The 9244-nt window shown below is 35.6% G+C and overlaps 1 long non-coding RNA gene across 1 annotated transcript; it reads right to left on the bottom strand.

Moving 5' to 3' along the window:
• Positions 1-7799: 7799 nt before the first annotated feature.
• On the bottom strand, positions 7800-8819 carry LOC131807121 (uncharacterized). The gene is made up of 3 exons (XR_009344296.1): positions 8475-8819; positions 8200-8409; positions 7800-8147 (listed from the first exon to the last, which is right to left on the bottom strand). It is a non-coding gene; the product is annotated as an uncharacterized LOC131807121 (long non-coding RNA).
• Between the last annotated feature and the right edge of the window lie 425 nt (positions 8820-9244).

Genomic DNA, 9244 nt, shown 5'->3' on the forward strand with positions numbered 1-9244 from the left:
TAAAATTGGAAGACATGGTGGCAAAACTCGAAGCATTGGATGACAAAGAAAGCCAACGTATATCGATGCATCGCATGCATGCAAGAATTCGAAAACATTTTTTTTGTTCATCTCAATTGCCACAATCCATCTAAGCATATGACAGAGAAATGTGATAATTCAGGAGGATCAGAAAACTTCGGAGAAGATAAGCGAGGCAAAGTGAAGAAAGCGATTATTACACAGCTGCCGAAACAAACTCCGGTTCCACAGCTTGTTGTCTGTGAGGGCCTCTGTTTTGTTGTCAGCCCAAAGTTGGGGAACACAATTTTCGCACACTCCTCAGCATCCATTGCTACTCTTCATATTTCTAATTTTTATACTTTATATGTCTTTTTGCCCCTGCCACGGCTGGGCCTTGTAATTGCATAGGCATTTACACTTAATGATAATTCAGGTTAAGTCATATTATCATAACTAGTTCTTATAAACGCTCAAATGGTAAAGACTGCGTCTGTTCACGGATAAGTGAACATGTTTTTATAATAAAAGAGAATAGCGGGGCTACCTAGTGTAGATGAGAGGGATTTGTTAAACTGGGATCTTCTTAATACAGTCCACATTAAAAAAGATAAGAAAATGTGGTGAGCAGACCTTCGAGTTAGAAATAAATAATACAGAATTTTCAATTGCTGCATGTGTTATGGTGGAGTTAGATTATGGGATGTAATCTTTACTCAGACTGATAAGCAAGTGCAGCATGTTTGCTTGCCACATGTGAGATAGCTATGCGTGTGTATGACCTCCCCCTAAGGTTTATGGTGGCATGGTGCATATGCATGTGTACGATTGGTATCTATCTCTCTCTCTCTCTCTCTCTCTCTTATTTACACTTAATTATAATTTAGGTTAAGTCTTATTATCACAACTAGTTCTTAAGTAATATTTTAATAAATAAATTTAGTGTCTTACAAACGCTCAAACGGAAAAGACGTTTGGTCTTTTAATTGATCCCAATTTACAGCGTCTTTTAATTGATCTCGGTTTACACATATACAAAAAATTACAAGCACTCAATAAAGAAGTTTTATATCTTAAGGAAGTCTAACCATAATTTTAAAAATAGTTGGAATAGAAGACCCCATTACTGAAATTAAAGTACTTGGGGAAGATAAAGAATCAAGTCCCAAAGGCTTGATTAGATTTATAACTTGATGAGATTTTTTAATACATAGATTATTGTATTACAACCACTCAAAAGGAAAAGACGTGGTGTCTTATGAAATTACTGATCTCAGTTTAACAAAAAATTACAAGCACTCAATAGAGAATTTTTTTGTCTTGAAATAGGATCCCAGTCCAACAATAATTTCAAAAATAATTTTATTTGTTCCCAAAATGTCATCAGGAAAAACGATATTATTCTCAAACTTTCCCAGAAGTTGAAATTGTCTTTAAGAAAGGAAGTTGACGGGAAAATAACCAGGAGCGATTTCATCAAACTACTACAGTTGATGAAAAAGGCAGAAAAATGGCTATAGTTAGATTAGAAGACCCCATTACCGCAGTTAAAGTACTTGGGGGAAGAAAAAAAATCAAGTCCCAAAGACTTGATAAAATTTCTGATTTCATATGAAATCGGTGATCTTGTGCGCTGACGCATACGATCGATGTGATAAGGAATTGAATCTACACCCAAGCGAAGTGGTTGTATTCTTTTCTCATTATTTTACATTGCTCCAGTCGAACCATTGCAGAAAATAGAGTTGACAATCGAATAGGGAGATTGGACTCTTTTCTCATTTACACTGATCCTTCAAGCCGGATAGAGAATTGAATCAACAGTCAAACCATTCGGTTGGTTTTCTTTTCTCACTTAAACATTGATCCTCCGAGCAGGATCCAGAATAGAATTGACAATGGAAGAGGGAGATTGGATTATACTCTCATTAACATTGGTCCTTCGAGCCGGATAGAGCGAACCAAGTGAAGTGGTTGTATTCTTTTCTCACTTTACATTGCCGTTGCCATTGTCGAACCGAATAGAGAATAGAATTGACAATCGAAGAGGAAAAAAGGATTTCATTTTCATAATAATTAACATTGGTCTTTCGAGCCGAATAGAGAACTGAATATACATCCAAGTGAAGCGGTTGTATTATTTTCTCATTATTTTACATTTCTCCAGCCGAGCCGAATACAGAATAGAATTGACAATCGAAGAGGGAGATTGGATTCCATTTTCATTATTAAAAAAAAAACATTGGTCCTACAAAAAATAAAGAATCGACGACCTAAAATAAAATTTTTTGAGAACCAAAAAAGAAATTGCTATTCTTCAAAAAAGAGGAGAATTGCTACCAAAAGAAGTCCGCTAAGACATTTTAAATGTAAGACCGTATTAAGACAGAATTGAATCTACACCCAAGCGAAGCGGTTGTATTTTTCTCTCACTATCTACATTGCTCAAGTCGAGCCGAAAACGGAATAGAGTTGACAATCGAAGAGGGAGATTGGACTCTATTCTTATCATTAAAAACATTGATCCTCCGAGCAGGATCCAAAACAGAATTGAATCAACAACCAAACCATTCGGTTGGTTTTCTCTTCTCATTCATTGGTCCTTCGAAAAATAAAGAATCGACGACCTAAAATAAAATTGGTTTGAGTTATCCCCCACCAGTGGTAAGAAACTCAGAAAAGCCAAAAAAGAAGTAGCTGTTCTTCAAAAAGGAGGAGAACTGCTACCAACAAGTCCGCTGAGGCATTTTAAATGTAAGACCATTGGGGCATTTTAAAAAAGGGATTAATTAAATAAAGAAGCCATAGGGGCAAAAACAAAGTGAAAAGAGGACAACAAAAGTCCCAACAAAATAAGAAAAAAATACAAATTTGAAAATAGGACATCAAAAGTCCCAAAAGTAAAAAAGTAACAAATTAAAAAAAAAGAGAAAAAAGCCAAGAAGGCAATATAAAAAGTTTTTAAAAGAGGACAAATAGTCCCATCTAAAACATTTAAATTAAAAATGTATAAAGTAATGGAATAAGATATCAACACTTTGGCAGACTATTTCCGGTTGTTAACGTCGACGTCAGCCTTTGAAAAGGTGAAACACGTCGCGGCATGGAAGGTACTGGTAGAAAATGCATATTACCAGTTACGACGGTACTTGAGGGTAGACCAAAAATATCTTCCAACCCATATAAAGACATTACCCTGTGATGTAGATATGTGTATGTTATCGGCAATGAAGCTTTTAGCAACCCAGAGTCGCAATCACACAGACTTGGACATAGATGAAGAAATCGAAGATTCGATGAAACCTCCATCACGATGGATACTCTCGCCGAAATGTGACTATTTAACTTGGGAAGAGCGAGTGGAAGAAAACAGACAACTTAACTATGTCGAAACAAAGGATGATTACGACAGAGAATTAGAAGATGGTTTACACGAATAAATGCAAGCCTATGAAAATAATTTACAATCTCTGCAGGGACAAGAAATCGAATTGCGTTCTCAACTAACAACCGAAGTGGAAAAAAGTGAAATGATATTGAGAAATGCGAAGGCCCACGAAAAATATCTGCTCGCCAAATATGAAGAAACCCTGAGGGCCAAAGATGAACAATTCGAAGAAAAACATCGTGTTCAGAAAGATCAATTGCGACATCTGAAAACGAAGTTAGAGAAAGTCAATGAAAAATTGGCTAACTCGGAAAGAGCGCGGCAAGTCTTGGAAGCTGAGAGAGATGACCTGTCCAAACAACTGGCAAATGTAAAAGAGGAACATAAATCTGTGAAAATCAAACCAATTCGATGCTTGGATGAAAATTTAGGGAAATGGAAATCCTCACATCAATTATTAAATAAATTCCCGCAGGCAAGTCCTCATTTTGAGGAACGGGAAGAAGAAGAACATTCTGGTGTCGTGTCAGCGCTGACATATAGAAAACCATTTCGGGAGGAACCTCTCAATTTATTAAAAACCAATCGGTGCAATGGCAAAGAGGACGACCGTTTTGTAAGAAAAGTAATAAATAGTCTCATTGCAGAAGAGGAAAAAGAAGAAAAGCCGCCACGCACAGAAGGTCCAAAATTGTCGACGAATGTGGTAAATTAGCAGGAAAAGAATGCATCGATGAAGTAGAAAAAGCCAAAGAAATGTCTCTGGTTCCGGATGTATATTACCACCACCACTATATCCTAGAATAAAAAAGCCATAAAGGTACAATTAAAAAAAATATACAATACATATTACAAAAAAGACCCAAAGGGCTAAAATTACAAAACACGCCAGAGGGGCAAAACCAAAAAAAGACTCACGGGGCAAATTAAAAAAATAGCTAAAGGGTGACAACAAAGTCACAAAGTAAAAACATAAAATTTTGAAAAGTGGACACCAAAAGTCCCAACTAAAAAAGAAACAGATTTTAAAATAATAAAGTGAAAACAATATCGGGCGTTCCAAGAGGCTATGCTGAAGCAACAGGAGCAAATTCTGAAATTAATGGAGGAAAAAAAAATGAAGCAGATGTTCCTATTGCAACAGCCCAGCAAAAATAAAAATTAAGACACGGAACAAGAGGAAAGGCATATCGTCAAAGCTGAAAGAGATGACCTGTCTAAACAACTGGCAAATTTAAGAATGGGACATAATGCTGTTGAACTAAAGCAGATTCCAGGCTTGGAAGGAACTTCTGTGATTTTTTTTCCCGCCAGCAAGTCCTCAATTTGAGGAACGAGATGAGGGAGGACATTCCGAGGTCGAATCCGCGTTGAGCAATAAAGCACTCGGAAAAGAAATAAAAATCTCATTACAGAAGAGGAAACAGAAGGAAAGCCGCTACGTACATAAGGTCCCATTATTTCTAACGAAAAGGGAAATAATGCATCGAAGAAGTGGAAAAAGCCAAAGAAATTTCTCTGGTTATGGAAGGATATTATCAGGGAAAAATCAATAGCAAACCAACAATGGCCGTGAGAATGGAAGACAACGAATCGGAGCTTACTATAGAGCCATTGATGATGACAGTCTGCAACGATGGACTAACTAACTAAGGCATACGATATTGTATGAGATAATAGAGGCTATGAATCACACACACAGATATCGATGCGCTCAGTAGAAGTACAAGACCATTTGAATGAAATGACAAGCAGCCCTGCAATGTTCTCCATTCAATATTAGAATAGATAAGAATAATTGTGTGGTTGCGATTAGGTTAAGTTAGATTAGTTTGCGTAGTACTTAAGGAATATATTTTTAAATAAAAATTTGAATCGAATCAACAATCGAAACATAAGATTGTTTTCCTTTCTCGCCTTCTACATTGGTCCTTCGAGCTGGATAGAGAATCGAAACTACATCCAAAGAAAAAGGTTGTTATTTCTTTTCTCGCTTTACATTTGGTCCAATCGAGCCGGATAGAGAATCGAATCAACAGTCGAAGCATAAGGTTGTGTTCCTTTCTCGACTTTTTACAAACTGTTACTCGAATAAAATTAATATCTTTGACAATGAAGCAAATTATTCAAATCCAGTTACGATTTTAGCAGGAGAAAATGATGAAACATCTGGAGGTATTTCTGTAGCAAATGGAGCAATTGATGCTGGATCAAAAGAAAGCTTCTCTTTTCTACTTTTGGTTATTCGAAGCGGATAGAGAATTGAATCTACATGCGTGTACTTTTTATTTTTTTCTCATTTTTACATTTGGTCGTTCAATAGAAAAAATTAGCGACCACAAAAAATAGTTGGATTTTTCCCACCATTGATAAGAGACTCACTACAAACAGAAGTAGCTATTCTTCAAACAATAGGAGAATTGCTACAAAAACAAAGTCCGTTGAAGCATTTTAAATGTAAGACCATATGGACATTTTAAAAATCGCCAAAGAGACGAAATGAAGGAACTATAAGAGCAAAAATTATATATATTTAAATAAAACCATAGGAGCAATACAAAAAAAGCCACAGGTTCAATATCAAAAAACACAGATCCTTTCAATACTTGAAACTAGACAGAGTTTGAGATCATTGTCATATAACTGGTGGTATAACCAATGGTAAAAAGTTTTAAAAAAGAATCAAATCAAATATTTTGTATTTAAAAAAGAAGGCTTCGAAAATATCTTGTCTCGAGTCAACATAAGGCTCGGATGTAATATGTTGTATAAAAATTCTCGATATCATTTAGAATCTTAGTTTATAAATTGTAATCTGGATATAAATATTTATGACTTATATGTTGGGGATAATTTTAATTATCATGTATAGAAAATTATTGACTAGCTTACCATAATCAGAATATATTTAGATTCTTAAAGACTCGCTTAGATTTTGAGCAACATTTGCATCCAGACAAAATTTAAGGAGGAGATCTTTCCAAAATCCAGAATTTTCGATAGTGTTCAACATATCCTTGAAAGAATATTATCTATTTGTTTTCAGTGTTTGTTGGGAATTGTGTTGTTTGTTAGAAATTCTCTAAAATGGGCCTCAAAAATCCAGGGTGAAATGTTGTTGAGAGACCTTAAGGGGATGGTGAAGCATGGGAGACCAATAATAAAATTATACTGAAGCATAATGAAGAATATTCATCATCGTATCAGAAGCTCCTCATAATTCCGACAGCTGTTCATAATGTCAATGCCTTATTGCTGAAATCTTATCGAGTTTCATTTAGCTAAAAATGATATAAAATTTCCGCACCCATTCTCAATATTTCGGCTGGTAGTTTTTTTCTGTATTTCAAGATACTCGTCTGACCCCGGACTTTCGTGGTTGGTAGCCATACCTTAAATTGAGTTAAAAAATATATATTGAGTCGGTGAACGTAAGAGATATTAGAAAAATGCTTACTTGATCAGGAATCTTCATTGTCATACCAAGAAGCCCTCTGACGTGTTTGGGATGATTTTGTTGGCAGTCCTCGAAGACATTTTTAATGTTTAAAATTAAGTGTTGAGAGAGGGAGTTTAACGGATCCTTGGATCGTTAAGTAGGGATGACCAATAATAAATTTATAGCATGATGAAGAAGATTCGTCATCGTATCAAGACCTCGTCATAATTCTGACATCACTACACAATACCGATGACTTGCTGAAATTTTTTCGAATTCCATCATCGTAGTAAGACCTCCTTATAATTCCGACAGCTATTTATAAAGCCGATGCCCTGCTGAAATCTTTTCGAATTTCACTTTGCCAAAGATGATATGAAATTTCCGATACCTTTTACAATATTTCGGCTGGTAGGGGATTTTATGTATTTCAAGATACGCATTTCATATCGGATTTTCTTGGTTGGGAGCCTCAAACGTACCTTAAATAGAGTAAACAAAAAAATATTGAGTCGGTGCCCTTAGGAGATATTGAAAATTACTTACATGATCTGGAAGAGGTCAAGAAGGTCTCTGACTGTAGATTTAATTCGAGTTCCGGATGATTTTGTTGGCAGTCCTCGAAGACATTTTTAATGCCTAAAATGAAGTGTTGTGTCATTGAGAGAGAGCTTAACGGGTCCTTGGATTGTAAAACATGGAAGGCAAATAATGAATTTATACCGGAGCGTCGTATCAAGACCTCCTCATAATTGTGACAGCTCTTCATAATATCGTTGTATGGCTGAAATCTTTTCGAATTTCATTTTGCTAAAGATTATATCAAATTTCCGCTCACGTCTTCAATGTGGCTGGTGGGCTTTATCCATTTGAAGATACGGATAGCCTCACTGATGCCTTAAATAGAGTTAAAAAAGAAAATAATATTGAGTCAATGAAAATAAGAGATATTAAAAATTACTTACGTGATCTGGAATCTTCATTGCCATACCAAGAAGGCCTCTGACTGTAGATTTAATTCGAGCTCGGTATGAAAATTTTTTTGGTCCTCGAAGACATTTTTAGTGCCTAAAATGAAGTGTTGTGACATTGAGAGAGATAGAGAGGGAGCTTAACGGGTCCTTGGATGGCGAAACATGGGTGACCAATAATAAATTTATATTGAAACATGACGAAGAAGAGCCATCATCGTAACAAAATCTCCTCATATTTCCGACATAACTTCATAATACCGATGCCCTGATGAAATCTTTTCGAATTTCATTTTGTCATACCGAGAAGGCCTCTGACTATAGATTCAATTCGAGTTGGGGAGGATTGCTTAACGGGTCATTGGTTGGCGAAACATGGGAGACCAATAATAAATTTATACCGAGACATATCGACGAATATCCGTCATCGTATCAAGACTTCTTCATAATTCCGACAGCTCTTCATAATGCCAATGCTTTGCTGAAATCTTTTTTGAATTTCATTTTGCCAAAGATGATATACAATTTCCGCTTCCATCTTCAATATTTTGGCTGGTAGGTTGTTTTTATATATTTCATCGAATTTTCTTGGTTGATAGCCTTAAACATACCTTAAATAGAGTTAAAAAATAATATTGAGTTGGTGAACTTGAACTGTGAACTGAAAAATACTTACCTGATCTGGAATCTATATGGTTATACCAGGAAGTCCTCTGACTGTAGATCCAATTTGAGTTCGGAGTGATTTTGTTGGCAGTCCTCGTAGACATTTTTAATGCCTAAAATGTAGTGTTGTGACACTGAGAGAAAGCTTAACGGGTCCTTGAATGGCGAAGCATGAAGAAGATCCATCATCGTAGTACGACCTTCTTATAATTCCGACAGCTCTTCATAATGCAATTTTGTTAAAGATGATAAAAAATCCCATCCCGCTCCCATCTTCAATATTTCGGTTGGTAGCGTTTTGTATGTATTTCAAGATGCGCAGTTAAAATCGGACTTTTTTGTTAATTAGCCTCAGCCATGCCTTAAATAGAGTTAAAAAATAATATTGAGTCGGTGAACGTAAGAATCTAAGATAGAATGTACATTTCTACGTTTCAGTTCGGTATAAGAATATACACTCCCAAAAGCTTAATAACAATAAACACGAACATAACATGCATAATCTGAAAGCAACGCTACTGGGGATCCGATAGCGAATATGAATTTCGAAATATAGTCCTTGGGCTTCAAAATTTTTTTATAATCCTCAAAAAAAAAATCTCAACAAATTTGGGATTATTTCTCTGGTAATCTTCGAGAATTCAAATACGGAATTTGAAACAATTCGGGTGAATAATATCGCTAAAATGAAAATACCGAATATGGGAAGGTTATATGGGGTCTATGGGGGCTATACGAAGACATGGAACTGTATACGATTTATTTTTTACATAGGCTGTA

The sequence above is a fragment of the Musca domestica genome, unplaced genomic scaffold, assembly GCF_030504385.1.
Source record: "Musca domestica strain aabys unplaced genomic scaffold, Musca_domestica.polishedcontigs.V.1.1 110, whole genome shotgun sequence".
NCBI classification, from domain to species: domain Eukaryota; kingdom Metazoa; phylum Arthropoda; class Insecta; order Diptera; family Muscidae; genus Musca; species Musca domestica.